The 23,472-nt window shown below is 36.0% G+C and overlaps 2 non-coding genes across 2 annotated transcripts; one reads left to right on the forward strand and one right to left on the reverse strand.

The window, feature by feature from the left end:
- Positions 1 to 15,947: 15,947 nt before the first annotated feature.
- On the forward strand, positions 15,948 to 16,054 carry LOC136225184 (small nucleolar RNA R71). The gene has a single exon (XR_010686914.1). It is a non-coding gene; the product is annotated as a small nucleolar RNA R71 (small nucleolar RNA).
- A 2,473-nt stretch (positions 16,055 to 18,527) lies between these two features.
- On the reverse strand, positions 18,528 to 18,634 carry LOC136225271 (small nucleolar RNA R71). The gene has a single exon (XR_010686995.1). It is a non-coding gene; the product is annotated as a small nucleolar RNA R71 (small nucleolar RNA).
- Positions 18,635 to 23,472: the final 4,838 nt, after the last annotated feature.

Below are 23,472 nucleotides of genomic sequence, written 5' to 3' on the forward strand. Positions count from 1 at the left end.
CTGCATTTCCCTGGAATATATCTCCAAGGACATAAAGATCTGTGTCACGGACCACACTACTGAATGTGCGACCGAATAAACTGTGACACGGGAATTTGTGCAGATACAACATGGAGTTGGAGCGAAAAGAGAGATTATAGGCGAGTTTTGAATTGAATCGCCAGAATCCAGTGAGCATTCTCCAAATGTCCGAGGATGTCATGTCTCGTCCAGGATGACGTTTGATTGTATCCCTCGGGGTAAAACCAAACCAAGCATGCAACTCAGGATAGCCGAAAGTAAAGATTTCGCCTTCCCGACGAAAACTGAGACGTACTCATCGTTTATTAGTGAAATGCACGGTATAGAAGAATTCGAGTATCCAGTCGCCTATTATTGGAAATCACATTTGGGCGAATTTTGTCCACCCTAGGCGTTCCATATAGCGGCTCATGTCATCAGTAATGCCTAATTGGCTGTTAAGAAATTCATCCATATACAACATTCCGGTGAAGAATTTGTAACGGTGATTCCAATAACGCCTACCTTCATCGTGATTGAAGATAGGAAAAGGCGCCCCATATTGCTTGGATAAGTCTGGGCGTTTATTGCTTAAGGCAGCCTTGTGCCTTGAAGTTTTGTATTTGGTAGGCATGGTGTTGGTTTGAAGGAAACAAAGTTTCTGGTACTGAATAGAAAATGGTGTTTTGAAGAAATCAGAGTTCTGATAAAGATGAAAAGAATTGTAACAGAACTTGAATCCTCTAGGATTAATTTATAAGAGTTTTAGATGAAAGGAGGTGTTGTTTTAATCATGAAAAGGTATAAAATGACACCTTTCGGGAATGAAGAAACTTAAGGTTTCAGTTGTCAAGAGGTTTGTCGAAAGGTTTAGGTTGATTCAGACCTGAATGTGCAGGAATTTCGCGTGTCGCGACCAAGAATAGCAAAGCCGCGGTCGCGACACGCTGATTTCCTTGCGGAAATCAGGCGTCGTAAGTCATGTCCTGATTCACGGTAGAGAATTTATAATTCTCGGTAAGTTCAGAGAAAATCTAACCTAATTGGACAAATCTGAAAAATAGAATTCTCGGCAGAGAATTCCAAATTCTCGGTAGAGAATTGCCTGAAACTTCAATTTCAATCTAATTTCCTAAAATTAATTCTAAAATTATGAAATAAACATATTTTATGCATATAAATCATAACATAAAGTTATCTAATCACAAAAATTGGCATTTGGGAAAAAAATAAAATAAAATAAAATAAAATAAAATAAAATAAAATGAATAAAAATATAAAAAGAAATAAAACAAAATAAACTGTGATCGAAAAACTGAGTGATTTATACGTCAGAAAATCTTGTTACGAACGAAATCTCTAGTTGTGAAATATTTTCGTAATAGATTTTACATCAATTACCATTAACTTTGAAACGAAATCTGTTTGGACCTTCCAGTTCTAAAGAACCATAATCGAATGTTTTGACGACAAAATATGGTCCTATCCATCTGGACTTAAGTTTTCCTGGAAATAAACGAAGTCGTGAATTGAATAACAGCACTTTATCCCCAACATTAAAGTGTTTGACTTTAATTTTGGCATCGTGCCATTTTTTCACTTTTTCTTTATAAATTTTTGCATTTTCGTAAGATAGATGGCGTAACTCATCTAACTCATTTAAATCGAGCAAACGTTTCTTACCTGCTTGTCGTAAATCAAAGTTAAGTTCCCTAATAGCCCAATAGGCTTTATGTTCTAATTCGACAGGCAAATGACATGCCTTTCCATACACTAAACGGTATGGGGTCATTCCTATTGGTGTTTTAAATGCAGTACGATATGCCCATATCGCATTATTTAGTTTACAAGACCAATCTTTTCTTGAGGATGAAACTGTTTTCTCTAGAATCCATTTGAGTTCTCTATTTGATATCTCCGCCTGACCATTTGACTGAGGATGGTATGGCGTTGATACGCGGTGGCGTACTCCATATTTTTTCATAAGCGTTTCAAAACTTCGGTTTATGAAATGAGCACCACCATCACTAACGATGACTCTTGGACAACCAAATCTACAAAATATATCGTCAAGAAAATTAACAACTATTTTAGAATCGCTCGTCGGGGTTGCAATTGCTTCAACCCACTTTGAAACATAATCAACGGCGACTAATATGTAAGTTTTACCATTAGAAGGGGGAAAAGGTCCCATGAAATCTATTCCCCACATATCGAAGACTTCAACTTCTAATATGGTTGTGAGGGGCATCTCATCTTTCCTTCCTAGATTTCCTGTTCTTTCGCACTTATCACAACGAGTAATAAATGAACGGACGTCTTTAAACATCGTAGGCCAATAGAAACCACATTCAAATATTCTAGCTGCTGTTTTGGTAGCTCCATTATGTCCTCCATAAGAGCTAGAATGGCATTTCGACATTATGGATTCATATTCATTTTCACCAACGCATCTCCTAATTATCCCGTCACCACAAGTTTTGAACAGAAAAGGATCTTCCCAAAAATACTGTTTAATGTCGAAGAAAAATTTCTTCTTTTGTTGGAAATTTAATCCTTCCGGAACAATATTGGCTGCAAGATAATTAGCAATATCTGCATACCAGGGTGACATGACACTTTTAATTTGATAGAGATGTTCATCAGGGAAATCATCTCGTATACCGTTAGTTTCACCTATGGGACCGTTTTCATCTTCAAGTCTCGATAGATGATCGGTGACAAGGTTTTCTACTCCCTTTTTGTCTTTTATTTCTATATCAAATTCTTGTAACAATAAAACCCATCTAATTAGACGTGGTTTTGCATCCTTCTTAGCAAATAAATATCTTAATGCGGCATTATCAGTGTAAATAATAACTTTCGAACCTAACAAGTATGACCTAAACTTATCACATGCAAAAACTACAGCTAACATTTCTTTCTCAGTTGTGGTGTAGTTTAATTGTGCACCGGAAAGTGTGTGACTTGCATAATAAATGACATGAAGTTTCTTATCCTTCCTTTGTCCTAAAATACATCCGACAGCTAAATCACTTGCATCACACATAATTTCAAATGGTAAATCCCAATCGGGTTTAGCAATAACAGGTGCACTGACTAAAGCTGTTTTTAATGTTTCGAAAGCTTTAGCGCAATCTTCATTAAAATCAAAGGTAGAATCTTTCATGAGTAGATTAGTGAGTGGTTTGGAAATTACAGAAAAATTCTTAATAAATCTTCTGTAAAAACCGGCATGTCCTAAAAATGATCTTACTCCCTTAACAGTAGTTGGAGAGGGTAGTTTCTCTATTACAGAGGTTTTTGCTCTATCTACTTCTAATCCTTTTTCGGATATTTTGTGACCTAAAACAATTCCTTCGTCAACCATGAAATGACATTTTTCCCAGTTTAATACCAAATTTGTTTCTTCACACCTAGACAAAACTTTATCCAAGTTTTCTAGGCACGAATCAAAAGAATCTCCATAAACTGAAAAATCGTCCATAAAAACTTCCATGATATCTTCAATGAAATCATTAAAAATCGCAGTCATACAACGTTGAAATGTTGCAGGTGCGTTACATAGACCAAAGGGCATTCTCCTATATGCAAATGTTCCGTAAGGACATGTGAAGGTTGTTTTATCTTGGTCATCCGGGTAAATGTATATTTGAAAGAATCTGGAGTAACCATCTAGAAAACAGTAGAAAGCATGACCAGCTATCCTTTCGATCATTTGATCAATGAAAGGAAGAGGAAAATGGTCTTTCCTAGTTGCTTTATTTAGATTTCTATAATTTATAACAAACCCTCCAACCAGTGGTTGTTCGCGTAGGTATTAATTCACCTTCTTCATTCCTTACAACTGTTATGCCTCCCTTTTTAGGTACGCAATGGATTGGACTAACCCATTCACTATCCGAGATAGGGTAGATGATTCCATTGTCCAGAAGTTTAGTAATCTCATTTTTACTACTTCTTCCATATTCGGATTTAGGCGTCTTTGCCTATCCGCTTTAGGTGGCTTATCTTCTTCTAAGTGAATTCTGTGCATTACGATGCTCGGATTAATACCTTTTAAGTCTGAAATTTGCCAACCCATACTTCCTATCCTATTTCTAACAACTTCTTTCAATTTCTCTTCTTGGACTTATGTTAATTTGTTAGAGATAATAATAGGTAGAGAATCGCCTTCGCCTAAGAAAGCGTACCTCAAATGACTTGGTAATTCTTTAAGTTCTAATTTAGGTGGAACTATAGTTGAAGGCGGAACTGGTCCATGTCGCTACCGGATTTTTCAGGGGCACGAACGCCGGAAGCTAAATCGGTTAATAGTTGTTCCTAATTAAAACTATTTTTTAGAGTCGCCACCAATCAGAATTAAGGCGTGATTGGACACCGGAAATGGTGGAATTTTAACGGATAAGGGGGTCTGCGAAATAGAGATTTTTGGTCCGTTTGTCGGTTACGTGTAGGGAAGAAAAACTTGATTAATCACCCTACCCCGCCCAAATATTGGTACTAAAAAAATGTGGTTTTTGTGTTAAATTTATTTGATTTATCTCAATTTTATTTGTACTTTCATAATATAATAAAGGCATATAATTTAATTAATTACATGATTAATGTCGTAGGTATTTAATATTTATGTAACGTTAAATCATTAATTGTATCCTTTTAATTTTAATAATTTGGACAACATTTAATTCGCATTTCTATAACATATAACTACGAATTAAAACGTTTAATTTTATATAATTTGGGTAATGGTTAATTCATATTCCTATAACATACTACCTCCGTTTCATATTACATGACTTTCTAGAGATATTTTTTTTGTTTCATATTACATGACACTTTGTATGGTCAGTACACGTTAAGTAATCTTTTTTTCTGCTATAAAACGCGGTTTTACGAAAATTAATTAGAATAATGGACTTATTATAGAATCAATAAATATTAGAATCAATAAATAAGGGGCAACAATCTCTTTTTTACAATATCCTTAATTTCTATACAACTCTCTAAAAAATCATGTAATATGAAACGGAGGGAGTAGAACTGTGAATTAACTCATTCAGTTTTTGTTTATTTAGTAACGTTTAATTCTTATTTTTATAACATAGAAATAACGAACTATCTCGTTACCTTTTTTTTATTTTTTATACACTTGTAGCACATACATATAAATTGAAACATTCCACGTTAATTAAGTTTTTATTTTTTTTATTATCGTTTTCATACCTCTATGACATAAAAATATAAATCGATTCATCTTAACTTTATAGTGTACACGTTTGGTTTATATCTCTATGACATAGAGCTATAAATCAAATCGTTTATTTTTTCGTAAAAGAAAAAGGTAGATTAAATTTAACCATATGAAAACAAATGATATTTTACTAATGATATAACACATATGTTACGTGAAAATAAATTGGTTGAACTATGTAAGTAATATGAAATTAAGTAATGAAGGGTCCAAATTAGAAATGAATTAAAAGGGATTGGAAAGTTAAATTAGAATTTTAGACAATTAAAAGAGGGCCTAATCTAGCTTAACTCAAATAATTAGGGACCTAATTAAAACATGAGGGATTTAATTACAATTTGGATTATCAAAGGAAATTAAAGGTAACATGGGGGGATTAAATTGCAGAATAAAAAATGAAAAGAGTCGAATTGGAGAATTAAATAAACAGGGAGGGGGCGAAATGTAATTAGGAGGGGCTAAATTGAAACAAACAAAAATGAAAAGAGTCGAATTGGAGAATTAAATAAACAGGGAGGGGGCGAAATGTAATACGGAGGGACTTGATCTAAACAGTTAGAATGATGTGGGGCCGAATTCACAAATTATAGAAAAGGAAGGTATCAAAACGAGATTTCGCGGGGGTAATTTGGGAATCTAAAATAGTAGGGTATATATTTGAGTTTTTAGGGTTTTATCTTTAGATTGCCAGCCACCTATCTCCTTATTCTTCCTCTTCTCTCTTCTTTTCTCGGATACCCTAAGCCTGGAAGCTCAAAGCTTCGACAATGGCGTCCCTTTCCCTCTCGTTCACTTGCTTCTCCGACTTCCCTCCACCTTTTTCTCCTTTTCTTCTCTTTTCCAGAACCCTAACACCTTCTCCCATGGCAGCCTCTATTTCTGAATCTTCTTCAACCTTCGAGAAGATCTAAAGCTTCTTTACTATCCATGGCTTCTTCCATCTTCATCCTTCAACTTCCTTTTCGAAGACCCGTGAGCCACGGCCGCCATCCTTCTTTCCTTCTCTGTTGATCCGACGATCTGCGATGGCTTTCCTAGCGGAGGGAGATCGGTGGTGAAGGTTCAGTCGGTGAGTTTTTTTTCTTTAATCTTTTCTCTGCTTGGTTCGGCTCAAGTCCGACGTCCCGGCGACTAAACTTCCTCAGTTTTTGCAGGTGAAACGGAGCTAAACTTCTCCGATCTACCTTGTCCGTAGGGTTTACAGACAGGCGGCCCTTGCAGAGGGCGGACGGCCATCGTTCGGCTCCCTAGAGGTCCGATCTACCCCTGATCTGGTTTCTCCTGAGGTAAATAATGTTTATTGCGTTTTTTCCTTTTCGTATTTTCGTCGTTAACGGAAATGTCACTGATTTATTTCTTTTCTTGTTCGTTGGACCCGCACTGCAGGTTGGTGGTGACTCATGGGTTTACTACAGATTAAAGAAAACAAAGACCCTTATTTGTGACATTCTGTGTTTTTCCTTAGAAAAAGGACTTGTTGTTGATCTGAAACGGAGATGCCGTGTTTTACTCTTTTTAGAAACCTTTTTATCTTTTGGTTTTGGTTTAGTTGCAGATTCTGTTTTTTTCTTATTTTTTTGGTCTGGATATAACCTCATTTTTTTTGTTGCATTGTAAATGTATTTTTAATGTGAAGCAAAAGAGTCGAACAGTGAATGAATGAAAGAAGATGAAGATGAGATACAATGGCTAAGAAAAAAAGATAAAAAGGAGTGAAATAACAAATGATATGATTTTTCTAAAGCAGGGGATTTCCATATCTGGAAAGTAGAACCTATATTCCAGATCTTTTGGAATCCCTTGCATCTTTAATGTTTTTTTTTAAGAAAATGAGATAGATGAATGAGAAGAGGATTGCAATAACAAAAAAGGCTGAATTTTTCAAAGCTGGGATTTCCAGATCTGGAAAGTAGAACCTATTTTCCAGATCTGTGAATCCCCTTACATCTTTAACATTTTTAAGGAAAATGGGATGAAAATGATATACACTAGATCAGAAAAAGATAAGAAAAATATTGAAATAATAAGAAAGATAGAACTAGATCTTTGTATTTGGATACTGGCTTCTTAAAAACTCAGCCTTTAAAAGCTTAAAAGAAGAAAATAAATTTTATTGTTATTTTAAAAATGGTAGAAGTAGATGAATAACTGAGTTTGAAAACAGTAGAGGAAAAGAACTAATAAAGACAAAGAAGATGGCTTACATGATCTTATTTTTCTGCTTCTTTTTGACATATCCCACATGCTTTTTTTTTACCCTCTCCTTCCTCTCTTCTTTCTTTTCTTCTGTCTCCCTTTTTTTTTGTGTTTGTCTTATGCTCGGCCCCTTTCTTTATATAGAGAATTTTCTAATTAATTAAGGACTAATAAAGTGTTAATACAGCCTAATTAGAGTTGATTTGGATTTGTGCTTGATTAGTGAGTACCAATTTATTAGAATAGGCTTGGGCTTGAGTTCTGGATTTGGGCTTGTTGGAATAGGTTTTGACCCCCTGAAATCTTATAATTTCTGAAGTTATTTAACAAGATATTCTGTTTATTATTATTTAAACATTTTAGATTTTGTTTGTAACTACATCAATAAAATTAAACATCATTTCATTCATATCTAATTAAAAGAAATAACGTTCATTTAATTAATAATGGTCGTTTTAATCAATCGATTTAATCCTTATAACATAAACATTCAACCGATTTTAGGGATTATATATATAATTTCAACTCTTTTTTACAAATATTAGTTTATTAAGTAAATATCTACAATAAAAATATTTATGAAATAAATTGGTTTAAAAATGTAAAATTATAAAAAAAAATGAGAAATTACCCCGGACAAAATGTGTATCTACAATTGCCCCCCTTTATATAGCTTTATGCAATAAAGATATATAAAGTAGCTCTAGATATACATTTTGCACGCTTTCAAAGTAGCCTTATCGTAAACAGTCATTGATTCCGAGACTTGATCTCGGGAGATCGATATAATTAGGGTTCGAATCCTGGAGACTTGATCTTAAGATATTCGAGGGGAACGAACATTTCTATCTTGAATAGAAATGAATTGCGAGACTATATATGGAAGGATTAAGGATTTGAATCATGAGGCTTGATCTCAAACGATCCAACAGTTTGGATGAACAAATCATGAGACTTGATCTCAGAGGATTCATGAGAAGAAGGTTTATAGGATGCCAAATTTTTATTTCGTGACTGAAATGAGCTTTTAAAGTGGCTCCCCCGCAACCGAAATGAACTTTTATAGCGGCTCCTCGCAAGTTTGGAGACTAGTGCCTTACAATGTAGACGTTCATCTCAAGAGAGAATATGAGGTTTCAAGACCCAAAATATTCAAAGGAATTAGTTGTTAAATGGGAGTGATCATGAAGACCCGACATTGAAGAATTGAAATGGGTAAATTCTATCTTGAATAGAACGGGGTCACGAGACTGGACCTTGAATGAATGAATAAAACAGACATTTCTATATTGAGTAGAAATTAATCGTGAGATCTGGTGAAAGGATCAACAAAAACAACAACGGTTTCTATCTTGAATACAATTTAATCTAAAAAATATACATGATTTCAAAAGATTTTAAAGAAGAAAAAAACTCCTATGTTGAATAGGCTTCGACTCAAAAGATGCATGATTTTATCAAATTGGGCTTTGAAAATAGTTTCTTACTTTGAGTAGGGGTGAATCTTGAGATTTGATCTCGAAGAATTAAAAAAAGGTAAATTCTACCTTGACTAGAAGTGAATCCTAGGACTTGATCTCGCTGAATTCAACAAGGGTAAATTTCTATCTTGAATAGACATGAATTCTGAGACTTGATCTCGAGAAGTTTAGATGGAGACACTAAGTCTTGAATAGAAGTGAAACCTGAGACTTAATCTTGAGGATTTAGAAAGGGATAAGCATGAATAGAAGTGAATTTTGAGGCTTGATCTCAAGGAATTCAAAAGTAATAATTCTATTGGGTATCAAAGTGAATCTCGAGACCTGGTCTTGAGGAATTAAAAATGGGAGAACTTCTATCTCGAACAGAGGTGAAATTTGAGACTTGATCTCGAGGAATTAAAAAAAAAATGATAACATCTATCTTGAAATAAAAATGAATTCTGAGACTTGATCTCGTTGAATTCAAAAAATGGGTAAATTTTTATCTTGAATGGAAGTGAATCCTGGAGACTTGGTGTTGAGGAATTCAAAAGGAGCAGAGAATCTTGAGATTCGATCTCAATGATTTCAAAGGGGATAAATTTTATCATGAATAGAGACGAATCGTGAGACTTGATCTTAGTGGACTCAAAAAGCAACAAAAAGTTATATCTTAAACAGAAATGACTTAAAAACAGCAAATATTTATATCTTGAATCGAATCATGAGACTGGATCTCAGTGGACTCAAAAACTAAAAAGAAAAATTTATAAACTGAATAAAAATGACTTAAAAAGTAACAAAAATTTATATCTTAAATCGAATCATGAGACTGGATCTCAGTGGACTCAAAAAGTAAAAGGAAAATTTATAAACTGAATAAAAATGACTTAAAAAGTAACAAAAATTTATATCTTAAATCGAATCATGAGACTGGATCTCAGTGGACTCAAAAAGTAAAAAGAAAAATTTATAAACTGAATAAAAATGACTTAAAAAGTAACAAAAATTTATATCTTAAATCGAATCATGAGACTGGATCTCAGTGGACTCAAAAACTAACAAAAGGTTATATATTGAATAGAAATGAATCGTGAGACTCAATCTCAATAGGCTCAAAGAGTAACAAAATGTTATATATTGAATAGAAATGAATCGCGAGACTCGATCTCAGCGAACTCAAAAAATAAGGATTTCTATCTCGAATACAAATGAATCGTAAGACTTGATCTCAGCGGACTCAAAATGGGTAAAGATTTCTATCTTGAATATAAATGAATCGTAAGACTTGATCTCAGCGGACTCAAAATGGGTAAAGATTTCTATCTTCGTGAGACTTGATCTCAACAGATCCGAAATGAATAAAGATTCCTATCTTGAATAGAAATGAATCGTGAGAATTGATCTCAACGGATCCAAAATGAAGATTTCTATCTCAAATAGAAATGAATCATGAGATTTGATCTCAGCGGACTCAAAGGGGATAAAGATTTCTATCTTGAATAGAAATGAATCGTGAGAATTGATCTTAACGGATCCAAAATGCAGATTTCTATCTCAAATAGAAATGAATCATGAGATTTGATCTCAGCGGACTCCAAGGGGATAAAAATTTCTATCTTGAATAGAAATGAATCGTGAGACTTGATCTCGATGGACTCAAAATAATAAAGATTTCTACATTGAGTAGAAATGAATCGTGAGACTTGATCTCAACTGATCCAAAATGAATAAAGATTTCTATCTCGAATAGAAATGAATTGTGAGACTGGATCTCAAGTGATACAAAAATAAAGATTTCTATCTCGAGTAGAAATGAATCACGAGACTTGATCTCAGCGGACTCAAAATGGGTAAATATTTCTATATTGAATAGAAATGAATTGTGAGACTTGATCTCAATAGACTCTAAATGGATAAAGATTTCTATCTCAAATATAAATGAATCGTGAGACTTGATCTCAACGGGCTCAAAAAGGAATAAAGAGTCATATCTTGAATAAAAATGACTTGAAAGCAACAAAAATGTATATCGTAAATAGAAATGAATTAAAAGTAATGGAAATTTACATCCTAAATAGAAACGAATCGTGAGACTTAATCTCAATGGATCTAAAATAATAAAGATCTTTAATTTGAATAGAAATGAATCGTCAAACTTGACATCAACATATTCAAAATAAAGATTTCCATCTCAAAATAGAAGTGAAAGGTGAGACTTGATCTCAGCGGATACAAAATAAAGATGTCTACCTCCAATGGAAATGAGTCGTGAGACTTGATCTCAGCGGACTCAAAAAAGATTTCTATCTTGAATAGAAACGAGTCGTGAGACTTGATCTTAGTGGACTCGAAATAATATAGATTTCTACGTTGAGTAGAAATGAATCGTGAGACTTGATCTCGACTAATCCAAAATGAATAAAGATTTCTATCTCGAATAGAATGAATCGTGAGACTTGATCTCAGCGGACTAAAAAAGAAATAAAGATTTCTATCTCAAATAGAAATGAATCGTGAGACTTGATCTCAACGAATCCAAAATAAATATTTCTATCTCGAATAGAAATGAATCGTGAGACTTGATCTCAGCGGACTCGGAATAATAAAGACTTATATCTCAATTAGAATTGAATTGCGAGACTTGATCTCAACAGATCCGACAAGGAATAAAGATTTCTATCTCGAATAGAATTAAATTGTGAGACTTGATTTCAACGGATCCAAAAGGAACACAAGTTTCTATTTTAAATAGAAAAGAAAAATTTCACTAGAGGAATTTTTGAGAAAACTGTATTTTTTTATGTAATGTAATGTGGTTATTTTTTTTTCAGAATATCCATAATGAGATAAAAAAAAATTGTCGATATCAATTTTTTTTACATAATTATCGATTTGGCTCATTCATATGCTTATAATCCAAGAAAGATCAAGATTGCTTTCCCGGTACCTCAACTTAATCTCGTCAAAATGCATGTGTTCGTGCCTTCACTTGTAGTAGACAACAATTTCTTCGAATTGGATAAACATACTCTCGGTCTGCAACATTTCTTCTTGAAGTGGTTTAAAAAGATTTTTTTTCTAGAATTTCATGTATGACCAATGTCCTTGTCTGATAGTAACTTGTGTTGAATCATGCAAACTCATTCCACAAAGAGTAATCAGCTCGTTTGATCTTGAAATCCATGAATCTTTGTGTTGTTGAAGATTATGATTCTTTATAATGTGTATTTTTTCCAAACCATTCTCATTCTTCATGTTTGTCGAAAGGTATCTTGCCCCCAATTCTTTCTTCTATTGGTTCTTTAACTCAAGTAGAAATGTAGCTTTTTGCTAGAAGGGTCATCACATTGCCCCCGATATTAGTCAGTTGTGCATGCTTAAGCTTGTGGAGAAACATCATCTTCATGATGTGTATGGACGTTGAACCAAAAAAAATTGGGGTACTATCTTGATAACTCGTTGTTCAAATCAAACATGACACTAGAATTGAAAAATATTCATTTCAAATATTCTCAGAATCATAATCATTTAATAAATGCACAAGACCATTTTCAGAGAAAAGATTTGGCAAATAATGGAGTAAAGTGTAAGCATGAAAGCTATATGTTGTTAGAAATGAGTGTCATACCTCAATGATGTGAGATTTTTATTGTGAGATTCGGTTCAAAAGGGCTTATCCGAAAGTGATTGTGACCATAAAGTTATTTGAAATTTTTTAATGATCATGAAATAAGGAAGATTTCATTGTTCAACACATCCATACATGATGTCATTGTTCAAAATCTTGAATCTTCGTTGGTTTCAACACTTTGAGTGCTCCCACCTTGTCGTTGAATAATGAATTTCGCCATCAGAATCAAATGTCATTTCACTTTGATGCTTCAATGATGCCCCCAAAGTGGAGTGTGCTGCAACTTTTGCATAAATCGCCCTTTGCGGGTTTTCGACTTAACATGCCTTGGTTTTTGCTTGAGTGATCCTTTGTAATTTTCTCACTCAGCATGCTCTTTATTTTATTGCCATTTATTTTCTAGTTAGATCGCCCTTGCGGGTTTTCGACCTAACATGCTAAATTTTTTTTCTTTTTAATCATTTTTTGCATGCCTATTTTGAGATGAGCTCACTCCATCTTCTGACTTGATTTATCTTCTTCCGATGCTTTGCTTGACTTCCTTGCGCATGTCGTTAATGAATATATGTCATTGATATGATTTTTCTTAAGCAGGGGATTTCCAGATCTGGAAAGTAGAACCTATATTCCAGATCTTTTGGAATCCCTTGCATCTTTAATGTTTTTTTTAAGAAAATGAGATAGATGAATGAGAAGAGGATTGCAATAACAAAAAAGGCTGAATTTTTCAAAGCTGGGATTTCCAGATCTGGAAAGTAGAACCTATTTTCCAGATCTGTGAATCCCCTTACATCTTTAACATTTTTAAGGAAAATGGGATGAAAATGATATACACTAGATCAGAAAAAGATAAGAAAAATATTGAAATAATAAGAAAGATAGAACTAGATCTTTGTATTTGGATACTGGCTTCTTAAAAACTCAGCCTTTAAAAGCTTAAAAGAAGAAAATAAATTTTATTGTTATTTTAAAAATGGTAGAAGTAGATGAATAACTGAGTTTGAAAACAGTAGAGGAAAAGAACTAATAAAGATAAAGAAGATGGCTTACATGATCTTATTTTTCTGCTTCTTTTTGACATATCCCACATGCTTTTTTTTTACCCTCTCCTTCCTCTCTTCTTTTTTTTCTTCTGTCTCCCTTTTTTTTGTGTTTGTCTTATGCTCGGCCCCTTTCTTTATATAGAGAATTTTCTAATTAATTAAGGACTAATAAAGTGTTAATACAGCCTAATTAGAGTTGATTTGGATTTGTGCTTGATTAGTGAGTACCAATTTATTAGAATAGGCTTGGGCTTGAGTTCTGGATTTGGGCTTGTTGGAATAGGTTTTGACCCCCTGAAATCTTATAATTTCTGAAGTTATTTAACAAGATATTCTGTTTATTATTATTTAAACATTTTAGATTTTGTTTGTAACTACATCAATAAAATTAAACATCATTTCATTCATATCTAATTAAAAGAAATAACGTTCATTTAATTAATAATGGTCGTTTTAATCAATCGATTTAATCCTTATAACATAAACATTCAACCGATTTTAGGGATTATATATATAATTTCAATTCTTTTTTACAAATATTAGTTTATTAAGTAAATATCTACAATAAAAATATTTATGAAATAAATTGGTTTAAAAATGTAAAATTATAAAAAAAAAATGAGAAACTACCCCCGACAAAATGGGTATCTACAGTCCATCTTCTCGAATCAAAGGTTCTGGGTCCTTATCTTCTAGTTCCTCACTCATTATAGGTTCTATTATTTCTTCTTTTTGAACAATGTCATTTACACATTCCTCAATTAAATCAAGTTTCATACAAGCGAAATCCTCCATAGGATATTTCATCGCTTGATTCATATCAAACTCAATCTTATCATCGCCTATTCTTAAAACTACTTTCCCTTCCGACACATCAACTAGAGCACGTCCCGTGTTCATGAACGGTCTACCAAAGATTAACGGACAATTTACGTCATAAGCAAAATCTAAAATAACGAAATCGGTAGGAAAAATAAATTTGTCAACTTTAACTAAACCATCCTCAATTATACCGTATGGTCTTTTAGTGGTTTGATCTGCTAATTGCAAAACCATATTGGTACGTTTGATGTCTTCTTCTAAGCCTAACTTATTAAAAATAGATAATGGCATCAAGTTAATGCTTGCTCCTAAATCACAGAGACAACTGGGAAATTCAATATCTCCCAATTTACACGGAATGGTAAAACACCCGGGATCCTTGAGTTTTGTGGGCAAATTACTTGACACAATCGAACTGCAATCTTCAGTTAGCGAAATGGATGATTCCTTCCCAACTGATTTTCTTTGAAATTAAATCTTTGAGGAATTTACCATAATTGGGAATTTGTGTAATCGCATCCATAAATGTTAAATTAATATGCAAATTCTTAAGTTTGTCTAAAAATGTTAAAAGTTGTTTGTCATAGTCCTTATTGCGAACTTTGTGTGGAAAAGGTGGTTTGGGTACAAAAGTTTTTGTACTAGAGTCAATTGGTGCATCTTTGTGTTTTAATGTATCTTCTTTGGGCTTCGGTAAATCAGTTCTAGGTAAGGTCGAATTTTCGGGCATTTCCGGGCCTAAGTAATTTTTCCCTGAACGAAGAGTGATAGCCTTAACATGCTCTTTCAGATTTTCTTCCGTATGGCTTGGAAGACTTCCCTCTTTGCGGGATGGAATTGATTTAGCGAGTTGTCCAATTTGAATCTCCAAATTATGGATGCTAGATGATTGGTTTTTAATAAGCTGATCGAATTTATTCTCGATCCGTTTAAAACCATCGTCGTGATTACTTATTTTTCCGCTTATAGCATCAATAATTTTGTCGATTTTAGAAGATAAAGTGCTAATCGTATATCTGGATTGATTTTGATAATTAGTAGTACGATTTTGATTAGCATTAGCATTATTATTATCTCTCCAGTTAAAGTTAGGATGATTTCTCCATCCAGGATTATATGTATTGAAATAAGGGTTATTATTTTGGTTTTGCCCTTGGACAAAATTTACCTGTTAAATTTCACTCATACCTTCGTAATCCACATCTGTTTGGATTGGCTTACCATTAGAATCACACGGTGCCATAAACCTATCAATTTTGTGCGATAAGGCAGAAAATTGGGCTTGCAACATCGCTACTGGATCAAGATTCACTATACCTTTAACTGATGATGTTGTTGAGGATGATGGTTTCGCTAATGGTACGTGTCCACGTTCCGCGGGCCACATACAGCTGTTGATTGCCATTTCCTCCAAAAGTTCTCTTGCTTGGGTAGATGTTTTCTTCATGAATAACCCTCCAGACATAGCGTCCAATGAACCTCTAGTTGTAGGATTTAGTCCATTATAAAATGTTTACATTAAAAGTTCAGCGGGCAATTGGTGGTGTGGGCATAAACGTTGAAGTTCTTTAAAACGTTCCCAAGACTCATAAAGAGTTTCATTATCATTTTGAGAAAAAGATGTTAACTCTTTAATGACTCTTGCGGTTTTTCCTAAAGGAAATTTTTTTGATAAAAATGCTTGGGCTAACTGATCCCAAGTCTCAATTGATGCGGCTGGCATAGAAGTTAACCATTCTTTGGCTCGATCCTTCAAAGTAAAAGGAAAAAGGCAAAGTTTGATTGCTTCTGCAGTTACATCAGTAATTTTAAAAGTGTCACAAATTTCTAAGAAATTTGTCAAATGGGTATTAGGATTTTCGTTAGGTAACCCGTAAAACGTTACATTATTTTGCAACATATTAAGCAACGCAGGCTTAATTTCAAAATGATGTGCATTAATTTGGGGTCTAACTATACTGTTTGTTACACCGGCCACTCCTGGCCTAGCGTAATCCATAAGTGTGGCCATAACTTCTGGCTCGGTAATTTTAGTTTTTATTGGGGTTTTGTTTTTGTTTTTCTTTTCTTTCTTGTTCTTTTTAAGAGTTATTTCAATTTCTGGGTCAATAGGATCTGGTGACGTGCCTGAACTTCAAGAACTGCGCATGAACTTGAAATTTCGCACGAACCGAAACTACCTACAAAACAGAATTTGAAAAATAAATATGTTAGTAATTGAAAATAAATAAAATATAAAAGTTTGAATAAGTATGAATAAACCTAGATTCGTAATAAAACATGAAAAATTTAAAATTTTGTCAAAAATTTTGGCGTTCCCCGGCAACGGCGCCAAAAACTTCTTGAGCGATTTCCGCAAGTGCACGGTATACGCTTGTAGTAATAAAAGATATCGATCCCACAGGGAACGTTTTTTAACAAAACTTATTTACAATCGGTTAAATTTACTTTTAAGGTTTATACTATGAAAAAAAATCGTTTAATCGGTTTTGGTTTTGAAATTGCTAGAATGAGAATTAGATTAGAGTATGAAAACGTTAGAAAATATTCTGATTTAAGAATGAATTTGCAAGATAGGAACGTTTAGTACTTTTTAGAAAAGTAAACGAATGTATTTGTTTGCATTAAGCAAAGAAAACAACTTTAAACTTTGTATGAATTATAAAGATGAAATAAATGACGGAACCTCTAATTAATTGGCTTTGAACATGACAAAACCCTTTCGGGATAGTTGCCCTTAATCAAATTAAAACTCTTTCGAGATAATAATTTGCCTAAGTGTTCAACAAAGTTTCCTTGTAAAGATTTTGGATTAAATACGTTTTAATGAAAACACCAGCAGTCACTTTAGTGGATTGGTTACCATAAGTGCTGCATAAAAATCTATCGAATAGAACGGACTTTATTAGATGAAATATAAATTGATACAAGTTTACAGAGAACATGGAGCATGGAAACATTCGACGGCTTGCAAGTGAACGGGTTGATCAATCCTTTCCTTGGGTTTCGTTAGAGTTTGTCAGGCTCAGGGGCGGATCCTCTACTCAATCTTCTCGTTGAATCTTCGTAATAGAGACTGGGTCGGTCTACTACCAAAATGAAAACTAAACTGGAACAATGTCTAAACGCTACTAAACTTGTTATTATTGAATAAACAATGTGTGTATAGCATATTGCTTTTTACAGAATCGCAATCTAACTTCTGAATCACTTGATTCGGAATTTCTGCATAAATTCTATACTAATCTCTTTTTTCTACATATCTTCAACTCTCCATCAACTCTTTATTTATAGATGTTGAAGAGTCTTGATTGAAGTGTCGTGTCCGTTGTGAAGGATCGTGTCCGTTGCGAAGGACCGTGTCCGTTGTGAAGGATCGTGTTTCGTCGAAAACGAAAGTGTGTAACTAGGCTTCTAAAATCTCCTGCTCATACCGAGAATATTAAATTCTCTACCGAGAATGGGGGAGCATCAATTGGTCTTCAAACGAAGGAAGGAGAAGCTGGGGAACGCGTGTCGCGACCGTGAATTTGGGGGCCGCGGTCGCGGCACGGAACGTTTTTTGGTTCTTCTGCTTTCGTTCGCGTCCTCAATTTGGTGTTATTAATTTCTGTCGTCTTCGACTCCTTTTGTAGGGTTTTTCTTCTGTTTTCGAGCTCTTTTCGTTCCTATTTGGATTCTACCAAATATTTATGTACCTTACAAGAAAGAAACATATTCGAGAGTAAAAGCTTTCTAAACAGTTATAAATAGCATAAATTCGTAGCAATATTGATGTAATTAATGATGATATTTTAGGTATATTTTGGGCTTAACAAACAGCAACTTCATTTGAAATCAGACCAGCGATGATTCGGATGATCCAGAACTCGGGACAGTTCGGTGGGGGTTTCTACGAAGATCCTAACTCACATCTTGACAAATTCGTGGAATATTGTGGCACCTTCAAGTGCGAAGACGTCACATCTGAACAAATCTTCCAGAAGTTGTTCAGATTTTCCTTGAAAGAAGAAGCTGCAGAATGGCTACAATCCATCGAGCCAGGCTCTCTCACTGACTGGGACACTGTAGTATCAGCGTTCCTAGCAAAGTACTTCCCTCCATCAAAAACTGCACTATTCAGAAGCGAAATCACGTCATTTAGGCAGTCCGACAGTGAGAACCTGCATCTGGCCTGGGAGAGGTTTCAGAAGTTGTTAAGACGATGCCCCCACCATGGTTACCAGCGGTACCAGCTTGTTGACATGTTCTACTCCGGAATATCTCCTGTCAGTCGCGCCTTTCTGGATGCAGCAGCAGGAGGAAATTTATTCAACAAGACGGCAGGTGAGGCGTACAATCTGGTGAAAGAGTTAGCCGAACGGAGTGCATGTTGGCAAGATGAGAAACCGGCCATAAGAAGAGGCACGACAGTAGAGGAGTTCCCCGGAATATCCTCGGAATCAAATCATCAGATAGCAGCACTCACAAAAAAGGTGGATCTGTTGGAAATTCACTTGAAATCACCAGAACCGATCGCAAGCTGTGAGGTTTGCAGCGGAGGGCACAAGAACGTGGAGTGCCCGGTGGTAGTAGAGCGGGTCCATTACCTAAAGCGGAATGGGTCAAATGTCACACCTTGGCAGCAAGGCACTTATCAAGGTTCAGGGACGGAGTTTGTATTAGAAAGAATTGTAGATGCCCTGAGAGAGACCCTGAGTACCATAGAAGGCCGGTTGGCATACAACGAAATTTTCTGCCAAAGACTTCAAACGCAGATCAGTAAGCTCGTAGAGGAGGAAGCACGCGCAATCACGCTTAGGAGCGGAACACAGGTAAGTGCACCAAATTTGGTGATTCAGCAAGACGAAATGTCTAACCCCACCACTGGTAAAATCTCATCCACACCGTCTTCTCCCCAAGTAAGTGTTTCTGATCCAACTTTAATTACTGATGCTGTTGAACAACCGACACAGGTTACCTTGCCTTATCCTACTTCTAGGAGAACTAAGTTAGACAAGGATTATTCAAAAATGTTGAATGTGTTTAAGAAAATAGAGATTAACCTGCCGTTTCTTGAACTTCTTGAGAATATGCCTGTGTACGGAAAATTTCTTAAAGAGCTGATCTCAAAAAAAAAGAAAATTAGGAGATCATGAGACTGTAATGCTAAGCCAGGAATGTTCTGCCATGCTAACAAATCCATTGCCAAAAAAATCCAAGGATCCTGGTAGTTTTAGAATACCCTGTACAATAGGCAAAGTTCACTTTAACCGAGCTTTATGTGATCTTGGCGCAAGCATTAATCTGATGCCTTTGTCTGTTTACAGGAAATTGGGGATGGGAGACCCTAAGCCAACATCAATCACAATTCAGCTGGCTGACAGATCGATAAGGCATCCGATCGGAGTGGTGGAAGACCTCTTGGTCAAGGTCGATAAGTTCATCTTCCCGGCTGACTTTGTGATCATGGATATCAAAGAAGACGATCAGGTCCCTATCTTACTAGGAAGGCCTTTTCTCGCCACGGGACGGACACTGATCGATGTTGAAGGGGGTAAATTAATTCTCCGATTACAGGATGAGGAAGTGGAGTTCAATATTTTAAAGTCTATGCAATTTCCTGTTGATGATGAATGTTGTAATTTTCTGATCCTAACTGACTCTTTGGTTGAGAATACTTTCCAGGAAAATGAAGACAGGAACTTGAATATTGAATTAGGAGAGGAAGGATCGTCGGATGTAGACATTGAGGGGGAAGGTAAAGAGGGTTGTCATTGGGCCCGACACGACGAACTCCTGGACAGAGAAACCAAGAAAAGGCTTAAGACCTCGATTGAAGAACCACCGACCCTTGATCTCAAACCTTTACCCGCCCATTTAAAATATGTGTTCTTAGCACCTCCTGTACACTTACCTGTAATAATTTCTGCTGCACTTATAGGTCCTGAGGAAGAGCGATTGGTAGAGGTATTGAGGAAGCACAGAGGAGCCTTTGGATGGCAAATGTCTGACATCAAGGGAATCAGCCCATCTCTCTGTGAACACCGGATCTATATGGAGGACATGGTGAAGCCAACTGCTCAACCACAGAGAAGACTAAACCCAAAAATGAAGGAAGTGGTGAAGGCTGAGGTGATTAAGTTGCTTGATGCAGGGATGATCTATCCAATCTCTGACAGTCAGTGGGTGAGCCCCGTACATATGGTGCCAAAAAAAGGAGGCACAACAGTGACATTGAATGAGAAGAATGAGCTAATTCCGGTGCGGAAGACTACTGGGTGGTGGATGTGCGTGGATTACAGGAAATTGAACGACGCCACCAGAAAGGATCATTTCCCTCTTCCATTCATTGATCAAATGCTTGAACGCATGGCAGGTAAGTTGTTCTTCTGTTGTGTGGATGGGTATTCGGGCTACATGCAAATATCAGTGGACCCTGACGATCAGGAAAAGACCACTTTCACTTGCCCTTTTGGGACATTTGCATATAGACGGATGCCCTTTGGTTTATGCAATGCACCTGCTACGTTTCAGAGGTGTATGACAGCTATATTCTCTGATATGATAGAAAAATTCATGGAGGTATTTATGGATGATTTTTCTGTTTTTGGTACTACTTTTGATAGCTATCTGCATAACTTGGGGTTAATGCTGAAAAGATGTGAGGAGACTGACCTAGTCCTAAACTGGGAAAAGTGTCAGTTTATGGTCACTGAGTGCATAGTTTTAGGGCATAAAGTATCCCGAAATGGGATTGAGGTAGACCCTGCCAAAATTGAGGTCATTGAAAAACTACCTCCCCCATCCAGTGTTAAAGCAGTAAGGAGTTTTTTAGGCCACGCTGGTTTTTATAGACGCTTTATTAAGGATTTTTCTAAAATTGCCAGGCCTATGACCCAATTGCTGCTGAAGGATGCCAATTTTGTTTTCACACCTGAATGTCTTGAATCTTTTAACACTATAAAAGATAAATTGATTAAAGCTCTCGTAATGGTTAGCCCCAATTGGGATTTACCATTCGAGCTCATGTGTGATGCCAGTGACACTGCTGTAGGTGCATGCTTAGGTCAAAAGGTGGATCAAATTTGCCAACCAATTTCATATGCTAGTAAAACCCTTAATGATGCTCAATTAAATTATACTACCACAGAAAAGGAGCTATTGGCTGTGATTTTTGCACTTGACAAGTTTCGTTCATATTTGGTGCTTTCAAAGGTTATTGTTTACACTGACCACGCAGCACTGAGGTATTTGTTTTCTAAACAAGATGCCAAACCTAGACTCCTTAGGTGGATCCTGTTGCTGCAGGAATTTGATCTGGAGATACGAGATAAGAAAGGAGTCGAGAATGTGGTTGCTGACCATCTCTCCAGATTAGAACAAAAGGAGGTGGATGCTGAAACGAATGCAGACATCCAAGAGACATTCCCAGACGAATATTTGTTATCAATAAGACATGTTCCTTGGTCTCCTGATTTTGCTAATTTCCTTGTAGGAAAGCTGATCCCTCCAGATTTGTCCTACCAGCAGAGGAGAAAATTTCTGCACGACGCCAAGCAGTACCTTTGGGACGACCCCTACCTATTCAAAGTCTGTGGCGATAACATCATCCGCCGTTGCATTCCTGAAGAAGAGGTGGCTTCTGTTCTTGCATTCTGTCACTCCAAAGAGGTAGGTGGCCATCACGGCGCGGACAGGACTGCAGCTAAGGTACTCCAGAGTGGGCTATTGGCCCACCATCTTCCGTGACGCTTTTGATTTAGTTAAAAATTGTGATAAGTGTCAAAGAACTGGTAACATTTCACAGAGACATGCCATGCCTATAAAAACCGATTCTAGTCTGTGAAATTTTTGATGTGTGGGGGATAGACTTCATAGGGCCCTTCCCGAAGTCTTTCAATAACGAGTACATCCTTGTAGCGGTGGACTACGTGTCTAAATGGGTTGAGGTTGTCGCCTTGCCTAGTAATGATGCACGGGCTGTCATCCGATTCTTACAAAAGAATATCTTTACCCGGTTTGGCACCCCCCGCACCATTATTAGCGATGGCGGGTCACATTTTTGTAACCAGGCTTTTAAACAGGTCCTGCATAAATATGGGGTCACCCATAAAGTGGCTACCCCGTATCATCCCCAGACTAGTGGTCAAGTGGAAGTGTCCAATAGAGAGATCAAAGCTATCCTCGAAAAAATTGTTAATTCATCTAGAAATAATTGGTCTACCAAATTAGACGATGCCTTGTGGGCGTACAGGACCGCGTTTAAAACGCCAATTGGCATGTCCCCATTCAGGCTAGTTTACGGTAAGGCATGCCATCTTCCTGTAGAACTCGAACATAGAGCCTATTGGGCTACCCGTTTTCTAAACTTTGATACAAGAGTTGCAGGTGAGAAACGGTTATTGCATTTGGACGCCTTGGAAGAGTTCAGGCTTGGTGCCTATGAGAATTCTAGAATCTATAAGGAGAAGACGAAAAGATGGCATGATAAGAGACTAATCAAATGCCATTTCGAGGTAGGGGATAAGGTCTTGTTGTACAACTCCAGGCAGCGTTTATTTCCTGGAAAGCTGAAGTCGAGGTGGTATGGACCTTTCGAAGTCACCATGATATTCCCCTATGGTGCAGTTGAGATCACGAATGGCCACAATGCCCCTTTCAAGGTCAACGGGCAGCGTCTAAAAATTTATGAGGACAACTTGGGCACGGTGGAGACACTGCGTTACGTAGACGCCCCCTGAGGGAGTTTTCCTATCCTATTTCTTTTCTTTCACCTATGTCTCACTTTTATAAATATGCATCTGTTGGAACTCTATGCATGATTTAGTGTGGGAGAGGAGACGATATGATAGGACATTATGTATATATGTACATTTACATTTGCTTGATTCGTGTGTCAGTGTTTTTGTGTTGTGGTATGTTTCTTGCTTTTGTGCTTTTCCTGTTTTTGCCAGTAGCTTTTAGGAATAAAAAGATTCCTAGGCAGTTGATTTTGACGCATTTAGTAATCCTGACTTTACAGTTGAAATTATGCCCTAAAGTTCTGAAAGCTCAGTTGAAATTGATGCATGCAAAAAC

Source organism: Euphorbia lathyris, chromosome 3, assembly GCF_963576675.1.
Source record: "Euphorbia lathyris chromosome 3, ddEupLath1.1, whole genome shotgun sequence".
Classification (NCBI taxonomy): Eukaryota; Viridiplantae; Streptophyta; class Magnoliopsida; order Malpighiales; family Euphorbiaceae; genus Euphorbia; species Euphorbia lathyris.